At 45.9% G+C, this 18,769-nt stretch overlaps 1 protein-coding gene and 1 long non-coding RNA gene across 7 annotated transcripts in view; one reads left to right on the top strand and one right to left on the bottom strand.

Annotated features, from left to right (window-relative positions):
• Positions 1 to 18,769, bottom strand: part of FBLN2 (fibulin 2) — a 186,096-nt gene that overhangs the window by 76,321 nt on the left and 91,006 nt on the right. The window lies entirely within an intron of this gene.
• LOC142830993 (uncharacterized) lies at positions 9,768 to 15,245 on the top strand. Its single transcript, XR_012906576.1, has 3 exons — positions 9,768 to 9,938; positions 12,234 to 12,462; positions 15,082 to 15,245. It is a non-coding gene; the product is annotated as an uncharacterized LOC142830993 (long non-coding RNA).

The raw sequence follows: 18,769 nt of genomic DNA, 5'->3' as shown, positions 1-18,769 counted from the left end.
GGCCTAGATAGTATCTAGGCTATCATTCCTTCACTTTTGTGTTCTCTCTTCCATTCCTTCAGGCCTGGCAACACTCATGTAAGTAGTGTAGGGATGTAAATGTGTAACTGGTTAACCGGTAAGCCTCATCCTTACCAGGAGAGGGTTACTAGTTACCCTAACCCCTCACCTTAGTTGATGAAGCTTGGTTATCCAATGGGAAGCTGGAGCATCTCCGGGCCCGTCACTGACAGGGACACTTCAGCCCAGCCAGAACAGCCCTTATCCGTGGTAGGGTGCTGCTCCATTCCAACCAGGCTGGAGCGCCTCCCCCCCACACTCATCCCATTTAATTGGTTAACTGGTTAAACATAACATTTACTGCACTGAAAGAAAGGGATGTATGTATCAAAACAGCTTTTCGGTTTTCTTCTACTCCCTATCGTTCAACTGATGCTCTTTAAAAAAATGCATTCATTTATTTACAAAGTATGAGTTCTTACAATATTGCCCTGTGCTCTTGGCTAGGCATCTGCTTCCTATTTCTACCTGATAATACTCTCTTTGTTTCATAGATTCTTCTTCGGTTCAAAAATTCCTAAGGCTGGTTTCCCTGGCAAAAATTAAAAACAAAACATTTATGCCTCCCCAAAGGCACAGTGAAACACTGGCTCAATCAAACAATGTTCTCATTTTGTCATGCTCTGTGCCATACAGACATACAGCAATATAGCCCAAGCCTGGATTGTTTGAAAGATTTTACTCCAAGTGTGAATGAACAGCAAACTAATATCCCCTGCGGTCTTCATGCTGGATAATCCTTCTACGTCAAACCCTGAATTACCTGTGCCGGAGGTCAACTCATTTAGCCAAAGTTTAGTCTTTGCTATTTTCATGACAGCACCATTTATTAGCTCCAGGTTAGAGTGGGAAAAAATAACAAAATTAAGTCAATAAAGAATGTCACCTTTACCATTGTATAAAAACCTAAGCAGTTTCTCTTGCCTTCTACAGTTTTCTTTCATGTCAATCTATCCTGCTGTCAAATGAATATATAGTGAACCAGTTCTTGGACAATCACACTGCTATTATTTACAAAGAGAAATCATCTAGCAATAATAGGTCTTGTCCTTCAGCACATTTATCTCCTCTGCCTTCCTTCCTCTCCTACTTCACAGATTATATTTATACTGATGATGCTGTTTCAAGCATGGAGGGTCCAATTCTGCTCTGTAATGACTCCTATTTCATAGAACTGGAAGGGACCTTAAAAGGTCATTGAGGCCAATCCCCTGCCTTCAAAGCAGGACCAAGTACCAATCCTGACAGATTGTCCCAGATCCCTAATCAGCCCCCTCAAGGGCTGAGCTCACAACCTTGGGTTTAGCAGGCCAATGCTCAAACCACTGAGCTATCCTTCGCCCTGCTCACTTGAGTGAAGCCAGAGCAGTTACACCCATGGCAGATAAGAATCCTGCTTGACTGTTCAAAGAACATAGCGATGCCTAGCATGTGGCTAAGTAATTCTTTGTCTCCAGAGATACCAGCCTAACCCTTTTCATTGGCATTGTACTTAGTTATTCATACACTTGAGTAAAAGGGACGTGTGATGGGGGGGCGGTCCCAGAAGGCTCCTTGGGGGTGTTTCCCAGAATGCTGACAAAGCCACTGACACCTGCCTCCTTGCTTTCTGGGGCTGCTGGGCCAGATCTCCTGGTCTCCCCCAGCCAAGGCACAGAGCTGAGATCGCCCCTCTCAAAGAGCAATATAGACACTAAACCTCTTCAGGACTGAGGAAAATGCAGTTTTGGGCTCAGATTCCAGGAAACCCACTTTCCAAATGGGACCAGAACCCCAAATATATCATTCGGGTAAGCCCCCTTTCACAATGAAAGGAGGATGCACACTCTGAGCTTGATAGTAAATAAAAGTGATCTTATTAAGTACAAACAGTAGGATGTAAGTGGTTGCAGGTGAAAACAGGCAGAGCAAAGTGAATTACAAATTTAAACTAACAGAAGACGCGTAGCTAGTTCTAACATCCCAGAGCTTATTACAAACTTATCCTAAACCTGTTCTTATTTCACCTAAACTAGCAGTCGCCAACCTTTTGAAGCACAAGATCACTTTCTGAATTTAAGTGCAATCCAAGATCTACCTCAAACCCAAATACCCCTGCCCCGCCTACTTTGTGCCCCTTCTCTGAGGTCCTGCCCCTGCTCCCTCCATCCCTCCCTGATTCTCCCTTCCTTGTACCAGGCAGGTGCAGAGGGTTGGGGCACAGACTCTGGCAGGGGGAGGCAGCTCCCAGGTAATGATGCTAAATTGCGGTTAACTGCCTACTCGAGTAGTTGATGGAATTTCGATATCAGCTCGACTAGCTGATCGGCACGGTGGGGCTCTTGTACATGTCACAGGAGGAATGAGGAATGGGAAGTCCCGCTGACTCCAGGCTGCATGCGGGTGCCTGCTTTGGAATGTACAAGAGTCCCCAGTGGGCGCTCTTGGACATTTCAAAGCCACAGAGCCTGGGGTCAGCAGGGGATTCAGAGTCCCCCTCTGATCCTGGGCTTCATGCTTTGCTGCATGCGGCAGGGAGCCTACGGTCAGCTGGGCACTTTCCAGTGGACCCCAGGCTCAGATGAAATGCTGCGGGGAGCCTGGGGTTAGCTGGGGATTCCCTAGCTGACCCCGGGCTCCACAGTGTTTCGGAATTTTAAAGGGGCAGCACCGCCCAGCTGCCCCTTTGAAACACCCAGCTGATCCCTGGCTTTTCAAAGTGACAGCGCCACACAGCTGATCCCTGGTTCAGCGGTGCAGCGCTGTCACTTTGAATTACCCTTCCGCCCCTGGCTGCCTCTATCTCATAGAGGCAGCAAGCGGGCGAGGGAGGAATCGACTAGTCGACAGACTATCTGATAAGCAAATGCTTATCAGACAGTCAACTACTCCTTAACATGCCTTCTGCAAGGCAAAGGGCAGGAGATGCACAGCACTGCGGGGAGGGGCAGCTGAGAGCCTCTAGGAAAAACCAGTCAGGATTACCTGTCAGAGGCTCCAAGATCTACCTGTGTATCCTGAAATACTGGTTGGTGACCACTGACCTAAACCTACAAGCCTGAGGAAGATCTTTTCTTTTCTCTGGGATCTCTAGTTTATTCTCTTGGGAGTGACATTCCAGCCAAAGACAAAGAGCCTGAAAACTTTGCATCCTAAATAGCCTTCCTTTTGGGTGGGAATTCTTTGTTTCTACATTTTACCCTTCCATAGAAAATTACCTGGTCAGGCCCTAATAGTTGGGGTGGTCCCATGTCCTCTTCCTAAAAATAACCATTGCTTTAAACTTAAAGGACAAAGGAAGCTCTTTTCAGGTGATCACCCAGATGTTGAGGGAAATGCCCTTGATGGCCCTTATTTGCACGTTTTAAACCATTCCATACCCAACATTTTTAACTTTGCAAGCAAGAATGATACATACACCAAAATAAGATATACAGATCCAACAGATTGTGACATTAAAATTGATAGCTTACATGAGGTATTTTGTCCAAAGCATCTTTGAGCGATGCATATTTATATCCATAAGTCAATTTCATAAAGGAAAAGGGGGGTACAAAACCATCATAGTATCTTATATCTATAAGAGACTCGGTCAGTTCGTAGCCAGCTCATTTAGAAAACCTTTACCAATATGCAATTCTCCTGGTCAACACTTAAAAAAATTAAAATCAACCCCACGACATCACTCAGGATCACAAAAAAATTGTGCCCATGGAACTGTATAACCTCACTTATGGTGTAGATGTGACTGGGTAACCATCCAAACTCATAAATTGCAAACTAATACACTGGAAAACCATCTTCAAAAGGCTGAAGAACCCACTAGTGAAAAGGATCTAATTTTTGAGCTAGTGATGGCAACCAAAACCAGGTGTGTTTTGAAATTCTACTGCTACCACTTTGCCATGCAAACTGCAGAAAGGAATAATTTAATTTAATACAAACCAGCTTGTTTTGAAGCTATCCTTGATTCTATAGCCGGGGATGGGGGGGATCACACTTTCTACCAAGTTCAGTTTCTACCAAGATACAGAATCACACTTTACACCAAGATACAGAATACACAAATACATATAATTCTATTCAGATCCAACTGGAACACAAATAGAGGTGAGAAAATACTGTATGGGGTTTTCCATAAATATTAATTTCAATTCACAAGCAAATTTCAATTTCACTGAGTTTACTATCTTTCACTTTTACTTTTGTGAACACTAGGGCACTTGGATTTTAAGCACACATATTTGAAGACAGCAAATTTTCCACTATGATTGGTGCAAGACAAGTGTTAACACAGTACAAATTGTGAATACTCACAGTGAGCTGCTAAATGATCTGTTAGCCATGAATTATTCACACATGGGCTCACAAATCATTTTGAAATATAATTTCTCACTTCAGTCACAGCCAATTTGTGTACAGAAAATAAAGTCAAAATTAATCAAATTAGTTACTCATTGTTAAGTAAGCACTCAGTTTGCGTCACAACCACTGCAGAAACACTGAAAAGACCTAATCAAATCATTGGGCCCATACGGTACCCCTGGTAGTATTGTCTTGCTCACCGTAGTGTGTTTTACAAATACAGTTTTCCAAGTTACTTTACCTAGCTACATTACATTAAACAACAAAAGCAGCAGCCACTAGGCAATATATTTTGGACTAAACATTTTTTTGCAAAATATTCAGATTCAGCACCACAGAAACGTTTCAAGAATTCATGTCAGGTTTGCTCAACTGCTTCTGTTGAAAAAAAAAACCTTCAAATCAAAATGAAACAACTTTGTGTTTAGAAATTTCCCTTGATCTTAATAAGTATAAAATACCTAACACACTTGACGTACAAATGAGATATTTTGTTTTGAACAAAATTTTTCATTACACCCCTAAACTATTCCACCCCATTTGTATAATAATCAGTTGCCTGGCTCTAGGAACTACAGCTCAGCAAACAATCTTGCAATGCACCTTGCAAAACCAAGAAAATATGGGACTACAAGATAGCATCAGTTAACAGCCCCCACCCATAATGGTGCCATAGTGCCAGATAAATATATGCACTCAGATCTTGTTTTGACAGGATATTAAGCCAAAGGAACTGAATAGTAGAGGAAGGAAAACGTTTAGTTTCTGATTAGTGAGTAGAGATGTTTAAGTATCACAGAACACATGCTCTAGGGCTTTGGCATGCCCTATTTGGATTTACCCATACTGGTCCCTGTCAGTTTTATAATTATAAATTATGTTGTTTATTTTTATGATGTTTTGAAGAGAACAAACATAAAAAGTCCATGTGAGCCCAGGCATTTCCTTTGGCTTGTCCCTCACTTACTTTAATAAATTTTGTAATCAGTGTTTGTGCAAGAATTTCAGCAATAATGATTACTGCTCAAGGCATTTCCTGGATTAATGATACGCTGCAAAAGCTGATAGCCCAAGGATTTGCCTTGATCCATTAACCCAAAGGAGGTTAATTCTCCAGGAAGTGCCTGAGTCCAGAGTTGTTGCTGATATTAAAACTCTTTGAGATGTTTTTAGGCAAGAAAACATGAATAAATAAGCTTTTTACGTTTTTCCTTTTGTTCCTTACAAACATGATGGGAAGTATTGATTGGCTGCTGAAGTTCTGAATACTTTAGGGGCATTAGCAGCAGTTACCAAAAAGCTTAGACAGAAATGTGAGTTTTGCAGGGAATTACAAATCAAACTTTTCACAGCTAGTGCCAGTAGGAAAGTAGGTTTGTTCTTCCCCACTGAAAATTTTGAAATTTTGGTGAAAATAACCCCTCCACACACTAAAATTATTAACTGCTATAAACGAAAAAAAAAAAGGAAGTTTTAAGCCAAAATTTTTAAGATGGAAACATTGATTTAGAAATGTTGCTGTGATGTCTCATGAGAGTACCGTATTTTCCGGCGTATAAGACAACTTTTTATACTAAAAAACATCCCCCAAAAATCGGGGGTCGTCTTATACGCCGGGTATAAACATACTGTAGCTTCGGCTACTGTGACGGGGTGCCCCCGTCCCTGGGTGCGCCCGCGGACGACCCCAGCAGCGGGGGGAGGAGAGCAGGAGCCGGCTCGCTCCCCCGGCGGTGCGGCGCGTGTGCCCGAGTCTGCCCGCCGCGTTTAAAAGGCGGCCGGACCAGCTGGTCAGGGGCGGAAGCGGCGGAGAGCGTGGGGCCGGCCGGGGCGTCCCAGGGAGCGACCGCAGACGCCGGCCGGAGGAGGATCGCGGCGGGCACGGCTGGGAGCAGGGAGGCAGCCAGGGGGCCTCCGGGGACGACTGCAGACGCCGGCCGAGGGAGGAGGCCGGCAGAAACCCCGGGCAGCAGCGGCGGGGGCAAGCGGGGAGCACGGAGCTGGCACGAGAGGCAGGCACCGCGGCAGGGCGACCTGGGGTGCCAAGGCAGCAGAGGTGGCCCGAGAGGTCACGAGGTGGCGGAGGACAGTGACACGAGGGGAAGAGAGTTCCAGACCCCCGGACGTGCACTGGACCCGGAGGCGAGGCGGCCTGAGACGCTGGCCCTTGGAGCGACACTTCCAACAGACCCAGAGGGGCCGTGAGTAGCCCCCCTGACGGGCGCCGGGTCCTCCCCATCCCAGACAGGAGGCGAAAATACCGGACTGTCCGGGTGAATACCGGATACCTGGCAATCCTATGCACCACAGTCCCATCTCTTGCTATGCCACCACAGTGCACCATGGGAATCCCTGGCCATGATGCATCATGGGTATGGTGACCATATTTTCAGAACTAAAATTAGGGACGTTAGCCACACCTCCTGCCACAAGAACTTTTTCCCCTAGAAGTAATACTTACAGGGTCAAGGTGGACACATGACCAGAAGTAAAGGGTGTCATGTGACCCCTCTAAGAACTCCTCCCAATAGGGATGGGTTTAGCCCCCACAGGACCCCCCCACCCATGCAACTATCCTGCAATTGCATTAACCCAATTTGCATTGCATTAACTCAGGAGGAGAGACTGGGGGAAGTGTTCCCTCCAAGGTGTTCCTCCCATTAGCGGAGTGAATTTTGTCTTGTGCACCAGGATTGAGTTCATGTGCGCTTGTTCAGATCTGTGCTACTGTGGCACCCAAGTTATTATCTTATAAACCTCTCCCTTTTCCCTCTGCTGCCATGTCTCCCACCCTCCCCTGATGCTTGCTGCTGCCCCCCACCCCTCACCCTCCTCTGCTGTACTGGCTCCTGCCCTTATCACTCCCCTCAGCCCTTTGGGGACCTGCTCCCCACCTCTGCACTAGCCCTTCTCTTCCCCATGTCCACTCCTCCTCTAGTCCCACTCTGATCATCTGTAGCTTCCCCTCCCAATCCCCTCTCCTAACACTTCCCACTACCCACCTGCCCTGCCTCACCTCCATGTGTGCCCTTCTGCTTCACCCCCCGATCTCCTGGCACCTGCACCTTCCCTTACCCCTGCACCTTCCTGGTGCTTCTCCCTTCCCTCATTACCCCACCCTCCTTGCCTTCTTTCTGCCTGGTGCCCATCCCCTCACCACCCTTTGCCCCAGTTCTCCTCATTCCCCTCGGTGCCCTCACACACGACTTGCTCCTACCCCTGCCTTTCTCATTCCCACCCCTCCTTTCAAACCCTCTTCTCCCTGCACTCACTCCTCCCCACTCCTCTTCTTTCCTCTTTCCCCCATTGTCCCTTCTCTCCCACAGCATCACCCTGTCCCCTCCCCTCTCCCACTCCCACTGACACCTTCCGTCTCCTCCCCACTCCTGCCCTTTTCCTCATTGTCTCCTCTTGGCCCCCTGGCATTTGTCTCTTCTCCCCCCTGCTCCATGGTGCTTGACCCTTTCTTCTCCTGCCCTGACCCCGTCCCCTCAGCACAAACCCCTTCCTCTTCTCCCCCTACCCCTTCCCTCACCTTCTGCCTTCAACGTGGAAAGCAGTATGCGGTGCTGGAGCTGGGGATGTGATACTATTTTTATTACCACAGTCGGGCACAGAAGCCCCTTCAGCCCCGGCCCCAGTTGCTCCCGGGATGGGACTGCATGCTGGGACTGGAGCAGAGGCCGCCCACAGTGCTATTTTTAGTACTGCAGTGCCAATCCCCATGGGCTTCCCGGCTCCACTTGGAGTAAAGCAGCAGCCACACAAGGCCCATTCCAGTGAGGCTGCCCCGGCTGAAATGCATCTCGTGCGGCTGCTGCTTGATTCCAGCTGGAACTGGGCCACCTGTGGGGACCGGGACTGCGGTACTAAAAATAGCACCGCGGGCAGCCTCCTGCTGCAGTCCTGGCACCCGCTGAGCCTGAGCACGCCCCACCCTGCAGCACCCCAGCTGGAGCGCCAAGGCAGCCTGGAGGAGGAGGAGGTGGTGCCGCCGGACCAGGACCCCACGTGGCAGAGGCGGTCCCATGGGAGGAGGAAGGGGAAGAGGAAAGGGAGGGGCCTTATGCCACTGGAAGCTGGCCAACTTCCTTATACACCCTGCTGGGTGGAGGGGGGGGAGGAGGAGGCTGCTGTGCTGGGCGAGGAGCAATGGGATAGTGCATTTCTTGCTTCTCCCCACAAGCTAGTGTACCCATCAAGCAGTAAAATGTCCAGCCGGGCTTTCCGGGATATTTCACTATTTGATGGGGTACCGGGACAGAGTATTTAAATTCGGGACTGTCCCAGAAAAATTGGGACATATGATCAGTGTAATCATGGGGAACATACTAGAGCTTGGGAACCTGGCTCGAAGAGGAGATGGAGCCATGAAGCATGCAAACTAGACTCACATGAAGCATGGTGCAGCATTTCTGGATAAAATTATGCTTGGTTTTCAGCTAAAACCCGAAACTTCTTGGTTTCCAAGTGTTCTGTTTTTAAATGACAAGACAAGTTTTTGTGGACAATAAGCACTTCTGTAATTCAACTGAAAACACAATTGTCAATAGAAAAAACAGTTTTGAAGGGAAATTTTCAGTCAGCCCTAGTCAGAGTATATGCACAGAGAAGATCTGAGTAGCCATGGGATTCATTGCTGGTAACAACTACAGAAAAGTTTATCTTCGTCACACCACCCAATTGTGGTTCACTGTTTGAAACTACCCATCAGAAACAGTTAGTAAAACAGAAGTAACATGTTATTTGTACTGCATCTGTACTGTTGGAAGATATTTTATTTCTGTGCAGCAGTTAATTGATTTTTACTTTCTACTGTCTGGACAAAAACTGACTGGCATTGTAGTTGAATGAATAACATTTCAAAAAGTTGAGAGACTGTAGAAAACTGAGTTAATGGTTTCATGAATTCATAATGATATTAAGATGACTTCCACTTACAGCATATAATTATAAAGCAAAACTGCCTGGGATAGCATAGCAATTTGTTATTCAAAGCTAATTATTCTTCCACAGCAGCATCTGTTAAAGTAATGATTACTGCAGCTGTATGCATTTGATTTGTGCATTAAAGAAATCTGGTGGGGATGTAAAATTAAAAAACAAAAACAAAAACACACACAAAAAAGAGAGGAAAAAAAGCTACATTCAGAACAAAAACTAGATTTCTGTTTTGTTCTCCTTCCCCATGAATACCTCTTCCTTCCACATATTTTTATGCTTTTATTAATTTCTGGAAAGGCTACATTTGAACAAAATATTTTGCATTTTCCAACTTCCCAGCACGTGGTGGCAGTTACATTGTTCAAAGCATAGATGAGAAAGAATGTATTTTACAAACGTGTACAGTGGATTGGCACATAACCAGCACTGCAAAGAGAAGAAAATACATTGAAGTTTAAATTTGTGAGATCGGATGAACTCCCTTTCCTCGGCATCTTACTTCAGACGAATCCAGTCTAAGCTGGAGCCAAGCTGCTTTATGTCCTGTCAATGGCACAGAGACCCAACATGAACAAGAACACTACCGACAGGTAAGTTATTCCAGTACTATTTCCATGGAAACAGTTTCAAATTACTTCATGCTTCTAAAAAAGAGTCAATTAAATTTGATGTGCTTACTTGAGTTCCAGTGACATAGGTTACAAGAAAAACACTCAAGTTTTGCAATTCTTGATGTAATATATTCACAAGCCAACCCAGCATGGGAACACAGAGTTAACACTGAACTTATGAACTGCTGTACCATACACTGGATTCTGCCACAAGAGGGCAAATTATCCAGATGGTGCCAATGAGCAAAATCCAGAGAGCTGCTAAGCACCAGCAAGAACTATGGATTACTATTACAGCTATAGGTTTGTGATTGCTCAGTGCTGCACAGAATTTGCTCCTACCGGATTACACGTATTTCCTGCGAGAGGCCTTTTCTTAGCTTACTGACTTTCAGAACACTGAAGACCAGAGCCTCAGTGTGGAGAATTCATGCTGAGGTTGTAGCCATAGGACTTTGAGCACTTCACTCCAAACCAATTACTTATGAATATCTCGATGTATCTTGAGACACTTTTTCTTTTGGAGTCCACAAATCAAATGACTTAGGTTATGTCTACACTTGAAACACTACTGTGGCGCAGATGCAGCACTGCAACCTCTCTGCTGTACCGCTTCACTACAGGCAAGGGATGGGCAACCACGAATAATGGGTGGACCACATGAGTGGCCTTCCTTCACGTCAGCCTGCGGCTCCCCTGTCAGACCCCCACCTCCACGTGCCCCTCACACACTGGAGTCCAATATTTACCTGCTCCTCCCCTTCCCTCCCAGCACTTCTGGAGCAAGTGGCTGATTCGTGGCTTCTCCGAAAGTGATGGGAGGGAGGGGAGAGATATAAGAAGTATAAGGGGCTCTGTTGAGGAAGGGGACAGCCAGGGGGTCCATGGGCTGAAGGTGGAACCTCAATGAGCCGTATGCTGCAGGTTGTCCACCACTGCTATCGACCCTCGGTACAATGATGGGAGGGGTGCTCCCATCCTTGTAGTTAATTCACTTCCTTAGGAGTTAGTAGCTAGTCAGCCTGGCACAGTCTATGCAGAGAATTAAGTCAGGATAGCGTGTGCTTTCGTGCTCAGGGATGGGGATTTTTCACTCTCCCTCCTGAGAAATGTAGCTACCCTAATGCACATTTTCAGAGCTGACCAGCCCCAAGAATTTCTTATAGTGTTTTATACACAAAGCAACATGTATTGTTTTCAATTCAGAAAAGACCATGGAATCTCCCCACTCCTATGACAGTTTCCTCCCTTTGGTACCCCGGAAGGAAATGAACTAACTCCCAAGTTCCGGAAGCATCAGGAGTTGTCTTTTGCACAGTGTATGCTCCCATTACTGGCCAACAATACTTTTAAAAGGTAATTTCAAAAATGGAAGTAGAATTAGCACAAGAGTTTTTCTACTATTATGGTAAGAGAGTTCTCCAGCACCCGGATAGGCAGCAACTTTCACCGCCCATCTCTAGAGCAACCACTCATCTTTCCCATCAGAAAGGGTATTGATGTTTCTAACACATATGAAGGGGAGTTCATTTATGGTGAAACCCTAACATCCGTAAGGCTTTTTAAACTACGCAGCACATCCTCTCCCCAACATATTGGCTCAAAGATTTCTAAGATCACTGTCAAATCCCGCTCTCCTGCAAGACTACACATTCTGCAGCTCAATAGTATTAAATCAGTATTAGGTGTCTGATTCAAGGGTTTCAAGAGATGCTCCATAGATAGCTAGAGCAATTTTGTTTTGCACTTCCTCCTCAAGATTTTCCACAACTGACTATATATATCCTGAGTTCAATCTAGGTATCCAGTGTTGCTTTTAATGCACCTATGTAGGGTACATATTTCATCTACTGTAACTGGCTGCCAGACCCCTGATGAAATTATAGGACAAAAAAACGCCAATCACAATACAGGGTAGTCCTCTATTTCCTATAACTTGACACATACATGCTTCTGAGTGCAGCAATAAGATAGTGTTTATCACCTTCAGTTGTTAATGTCACATGCTTGTGTCCGAGTAGCTTTATATGAAACATCTGATCTGCTGTTAGAACGTCAGGTAGTTTACTGCCTCTTGTTGCAGTTAACAATGAAATGTATGTCACTGAATTATTGGTGTGAAATCCCGGGAAAGGAACTGAATACAGAGTTTTGGCCAAAGGACCCCAGCATACCTAGTAAGAGGTGGCTGCTCCCCCCTCATAAAAATCAATTGTTAAAAGCACTCAGAATGCATCTGAGCACTGTTTTGTCTTCTTATTTGGATTAAAATAGTTCCAACAAGCCCCAGTCTGAAGTGGGGCTCCAGGAGGCCACAGACCTTGCTCCAAAGAATTTATGAACCCAAAGGATGAGGAACAGAAAAGGGAAAGGAAACCAAATGCACAACAGGAGCAAAGTCATCTGGGAGACAACAGCCATGTGTGTTAGGGATGGGCAGAAGTGGGGCTACCAATGACAAAAATTGCACAAGTGTGTGGAGGCAGAAACAAACACCATACAGGTAGGTACAAGTTATATCTATTCTACATCCGTGTGGCTAAAGAAATGTATTCTCTTCTGAAAGACCCTAACACAGGGTATGTCTACACTACCCTGCTAGTTCGAACTAGCGGGGTAATGTATGCATACCGAACTTGCTAATGAAGCCCGGGATTTGAATTTCCCGGGCTTCATTAGCATAAAGCCGGCGCCGCCATTTTTAAAAGCCGGCTAGTGCGAACCCCGTGCCGCGCGGCTACACGCGGCACGGGCTAGATAGTTTGAACTACGTAGGAGTTCCACGAGGAGTACAGATAGTTCAGAATGGCTACGTAGTTCGAACTATCTAGCCCGTGCCGCGTGTAGCCGCGCAGCACGGGGTTCGCACTAGCCGGCTTTTAAAAATGGCGGCGCCGGCTTTATGCTAATGAAGCCCGGGAAACTCAAATCCCGGGCTTCATTAGCAAGTTCGGTATGCATACATTACCCCTGCTAGTTCGAACTAGCGAGGTAGTGTAGACATACCCATAGTGATGGGCAACCTAGGCTAGTGAGTGGGCCACACGAGTGGCCCTCCTTCATCTCAGTGGGCTGCAAAATGGTTTCCTGGGACACGCTGCGCTTCTGTACCTTCAATTTGTGGGATGCACCAACTGACCCACAGCAGCACTTTGACTGGATGTAGAGCAAACTCACGGCTCTCACGGTCAATGTTGTGTGAAATCCGCATGCATGTCAATCCACATGCCATTGCTTTAATCACTTCAGTAATACTGGGGAGAAATGGAAACCAGAGGAATGTGGCAACTCTGTGCATGGGTAATGGTAACCAAAATGCCTTGTGGTAGCGTTGCCAGGTGTCCAGTATTCTACCAGACAGTCTGGTATTTGCACTCTCTGTCTGGCAAATAAAAAATCAGAAAATACCGGACATGTGCAATATCTGGTATTTTCTGGCTGCGCACCGGATGGAAGCCTGGCGAGGGCGGGGGGAGTGGCTGGAAGGCAGGGCCACGATCGGCGCTGGGAGCCTGTGATTGCGCAGAAGAACTCCTTTTTATCCGGCAGCTGAAATGATTGTGGAGAACTCCCAGCGCCAATCGCGCCCTGCCCCCGCTAGGCTTCTGACACGCCCAGAGCGGCGATCGCAGCCCCGCTTCCCAGCCTGGGAGTCCCAGCTGGCAGGCGGGGCCGCGATCACCACTCTGGGCACGTCAGAAGCCCAGAAGCCTAGCACGGGCGGGGAGAATGGCTGGAAGGCGGGGCACGATCGGCGATGGGAGTTCTCTACAATCATCTCAGCTGCAGGATAAAAAGGAGTTCTTTGAAATTCTTCTACAGCCTTAGCTTTAGAGGAATAGAAAACAATGACACTCGTATGCACATCTGCACAATTACTTCTAAGCCTCTTTACATGGAGATGGTTTATAATAAAGTTAAGTATTAAACAGGATGAAGACTGTTTATAATAAAGTTAAGTATTAAACATAGCATGTGTGTTCGTGGCGGTGTTTTTGTTTTTGTTTTTTAGCTCGACAAATTTTTAGCCTGTGTGTTCGGTATTTTTTGGGAGACCATTTGGCAACCCTACTTGTGGGGTACACGTAAATCTCTGATAGGCTGCATGCAGCCCGCGGGAAGCAGGTTCCCCACCACTGCCCTCACAGCTTGAGACAGATTCCCTGTACAGGCAGTCCCTGGGTTAGATGGATCCGACTTACATCGGATCCCTACTTACAAACGGGGTGAGGCAACCCTGCACTAGCTGCTTCCCCCCAGCAGACCAGGGAGACGCGAAGCTAGCGCCCCTCCCAGCAGACCAGGGAGACGCGGAGCGGCTTTTCTCAGCAGACACCTCAGCTTGAGAATAAAGGAGTGAGGGAAGTGAGGTGTGGGAGAATAAAACTGAGCTCTGGAGAAATGTTTGGCTAGAGTTTCCCCTACAATATGTACCAGTTCCGACTTACATACAAATTCAACTTAAGAACAAACCTACAGTCCCTATCTTGTACGTAACCCGGGGACTGCCTGTACTTAAAAGTTGCAAACTGGTAATATTTCTAGAAAGAATGAACCTTTTAAGTACAGTCAGGGTGTACGTATGTTTACAGACATGAAAAAAAAAACCAGGTAACTTGACTATACCAAACTATGCTCAGTCTTGAGGATAAAAGGGGCTGTGCAGTGTGGGGAGGTAGGGTTGAGGGCAAGATGTTTCCATGTGACAATTTAGGGAAACAAAGAATGGGGCAAGAAGGCTACACACAGGCTTAGGTTCAGAAAGGGAATTTTCTAGCAAAGAGATGCTGGACAATGCAGGGTCATCTTAGACTGTGCACATGGAATGACATATGGGCAGCCTTGCTATTGTAATCGTTGCCTTTGTTTCAAGGCAAACAGGAGGCATGTATATATTGGGTGAATTTCACCTCTGTGAAGAGGGGCACAATAAGGCAAATTAGCATCCCAAGTCTTCACCAGAGGGCTTCTGTGGGACTTGTACAGGCGCTCGATACAGCAGTGAATTTCACTCCCACTGAATAAAACTGGCCAGAAGGAACATGTGGGAAATGAGAGAGGAACCGAGATTCTGCAAAGTCCTAACCTCTACCTACTACTTGTGCCTTTTCATCCACATTAGAAATTTACCTGAGCCGCACTCTGCTGGCATGTCACGCAGCACTGAAACCGTGAAGGGATGCACAACAATGTTGTGCATTTAGAAGCCCTTCCTCACGCAGCTTTACAGGAATATCGTTTCCACATCGTCAGAAGATAATGCCTTCCTGACATGGATTATTAATACCCCATCTTTAATCATGCGTGTGTTATCACTGAAATAAAAATCATTCCTAGAATCCCGGTTTTGTTTTTATTAAGTGAAGAATTCATTTAACTTTTCATGTTTTGGGGACATTCTCCAGTGTTTTAGACAATAGTGTTCCTAAGCAGAAAGAATTTTTGCACTGTATCTACTTCCATAGCCTACTCGATTCCTTCTCATAGACCCTGACTAAACTAAACCTAAGTTACAAGCGTGAACATTCAATTACCCATAATTTATTTCAGCAGGGGGGAAAAGCATATTTTACACATAATGTGACTTGTTCATATATCCTAGTACACCGAAAACTGCACTCTCCATACCTTAAACCTGGCTGCAAGAAAAAGAAGGGCATGCATCTAGCTTTGCGTACAATATGTAGCATATGAATCAGTATTCTCAAGGAATATACTTTAAACATCAGACTCTGTTGACTTTTCAGTAGAGAAAAGTGAAATGTAAAAACAGGACGGTTTGGGAATAAACCAACAGGAGAGGACAGACTTTGCCCCAAGAGACCAACACAAATTGCGTAGGGCAGTAGTTCTCAAACTTTAGTAACCTGAGGCCCCCATTTTCATTTAAAATTTTTCACAGATCCCCAAGCCAGTTTCCCAGGGGTCCTCAGCCTGCCCATTCAGCCTCAGTACCCACCTCTGCTCCCCTCTTTCCCTTCACACCCCCGAGCACATCCCGTCCCTATTCCTCCCTCTCCCTCCCAGTGATTCCTGTATGCTGCTGTTCCATGGTGTACAGGAGGCACTGCGAGGGAAGGGGAGGAGTTGATCAGCAGGGCCTGCAGCCCCAGACATGATTCATAGACCCCAGTTTGAGAACCCCGAGCATAGTCAATTCAAAGAAATGGCTCAGAACTTATACACAGGGGAGATTTCACAATTGAGAAAAGAGTGTTACTTAACTGTATCTGGAGTTTCTGATGAATTCCTTTGCAAGGCCAAATAAAGCCATAGCTATTTGGCATATTCTTCAAAATCATTGACTTGTGGACTGCCCTCCTGCCTACCCAGGGCAGTTGCCTTGGATAAATTGCCAAACGGTAATGACTAGGTGGACAGCCAGTAAGCATTAAAAATACACATCACTAAACCAAGCAACCAGAAATTCCTGTAACCCTTCTACTCCTCCATCCATACCCCCATCCCTTTGTTTGCTGAACTCAATTATTTCATCTCGTTTTAGCACATAAAGGCAAGGACTACAATCCAACAGTCCTACAGTCCTGGGTCGGGGGAGTTGGTTGGCCCTTTTCTCTAACTTGTTATGAGTGTTTAAGACTTCAGAGGGGCCAAGAAACTGTTTCTCCTGACAATGCAGGTCTTGCTTTGCTAAAATGCACATATTTGTACTCTCTTTCATCCCGTTTGTCCTTTATGGTTTTTTCCTCTGAACTCCCCGCAACTTGTAGACCTCTGACCAGTACATGGGGCCTAGCATCCTACGCACCATTCCATGTGTGCCTCCTCAGGGCAATACTGGGAGTCTGTAGCAGCAACTCCTTAGAAAACAAAGTGCTAATGACTGTTTTTCTGACATGGCTCTCTCTGCCATTTAAAACCCATAACCAATGAAAAAAAATCCAGCCTTCTATACAATTGAAAATTATTTTCCATTTGAATCTAGATGTAACAAGCCATGCGTACGTAGTGCCAAATATAAAGCAAACTTTTAAAAAACTCAGCAAAACCAATAACCATTCTACAAAAGGGTGTTTTATTTTCCTTTCAGTTCATGGTGGAATTTACATCCAGCTCCTAGTTTAGCTAACAGAATTTACTAACAATAATCTGTCACATATCCAGGGGAGAAAGTATCCACTATGTTTGTAAAAATGCTGACAGGAAGTGACAAATCAAATATTTTTAAAAGTGGAATAGAAAAATAGTTAACTGCACACCAAAGATTGTTTTAAATGAAATTCCTCAGCCATCCCTCTTTTTGTCCAAACAAGTTGCTACAAATTGGATAGGCATTAAATATTCCCAAATAAATCTTTAGAGAAGCCCAGGTTCTTAATTTCTTCAATATATGTCAAATAAATACCAGAAGCTTGAAGCAATACAATAACCAAAGGGACTGAATCATTTTTGGTCACAGGAAAGAGAAATCATTTAAAAGCTGCATACACCCCAAGAGAGTGACAGCTGAGGAAAACACCTCAAAGGACAGGTTTATCTGAGAACAATCCACATAAAGAGTGGCAGGATCCCAACACTTTTCTGCAAAATATCACACACTGATAACAGATTCCACTTAACAATTCTAAGACCTCTCTCAAGTTCAGTTTTCCATATGGAAACTATATCCCTAACTCAGTGTGCTCTAGATCTGGGAAGTTTAAGTAACATAACACAACACAACACAACACAACACACAAAACAACGTAACATAAAATAACATAAAACATCACATCACACACAACACAACATATAGGGAAACTGATTCAAATAATTTAAGGCTTCCTATATGAATTGCATATAGATAGGGTTGCCATATTTCTGATTACGGAAAACCAAACTCTCCTGCCCTGCGCCCTCCCCACTAAGTCCATCCCCCCAGCCTCAGTCACTTTCACTGGGCTGGGGCAGTGGGTTGGGGTGCAGGAGGAGGAGAAGGCTCTGGCTGGGACTGTGGGCTCCAGTGTGGGGCTGGGAATGAGGGACTTGGGGTGCAGGAGAGGGCTCAGGGTAGAGCAGTAGGTTGGGGTGTAGGAGAGTGTGAGGGGTGCAGGCTCCAGGCAGTGCTTGACACAAGAGGCACCCAGAAGCTGGCATGTCCCAACAGCCCCTATGCGCAGGATCAGCTGGGGGCTCCTAGTGCTGCCCTCACCCACAGGCACTGGCCTCATAGCTCCCATTGGCTGCAGACAGGGCTTTTATAAGGGCAGGGTGCGTCCGGGCACATCATAATCAGGGGCACAAAGACACAGTAAGCAAAAATAATAAGCTGCAAAAGTAAAGAACAAGACGTGCTAACCTAAGGAGAGGGGGCGAATAATTAATAATTTGGCCCAGGCACAAAAATACTTAGTTACAGATGTAAAGAGCGTCCCCTGCCTATGATACATCTCAGCCTGCCATGGAAAGGGGCTGCTCTGGTCTGACTGGAGCGCCCTTGTCCACGGCAGGCCCCATGGTGCTGGAGTAGCCCCCTGCCTGCAGTGGTGGGAAGCTGCTCCAGCCCCCACAGGTTAACTTTTGACACCCCTAATACATACATATTATAGCACAATGGTATTTTGTGTCTTTTACTCTTTACTCAATAAAACCCATGAAAACACCACATGGGCACAGCTGGGTCCCAAATAACCATATTTACTAGTGATTCACAAACATGCAAGGCCTATGGACCCATGCCCTGATTGGTTTCTGGCAGTTTGTAAAACACAGAACACAGTGAGCGCTGCCAGAGAGCTCAAATAATTGAAGGGATAATACCCTTTTCCTACACATTACAACCAGGCAGGCCAATTAAACCGTTTCTTTAA

This window comes from Pelodiscus sinensis, chromosome 11 (assembly GCF_049634645.1).
Source record: "Pelodiscus sinensis isolate JC-2024 chromosome 11, ASM4963464v1, whole genome shotgun sequence".
NCBI lineage: Eukaryota > Metazoa > Chordata > Testudines > Trionychidae > Pelodiscus > Pelodiscus sinensis.
This window is presented reverse-complemented; position numbering and strand designations above follow the sequence as displayed.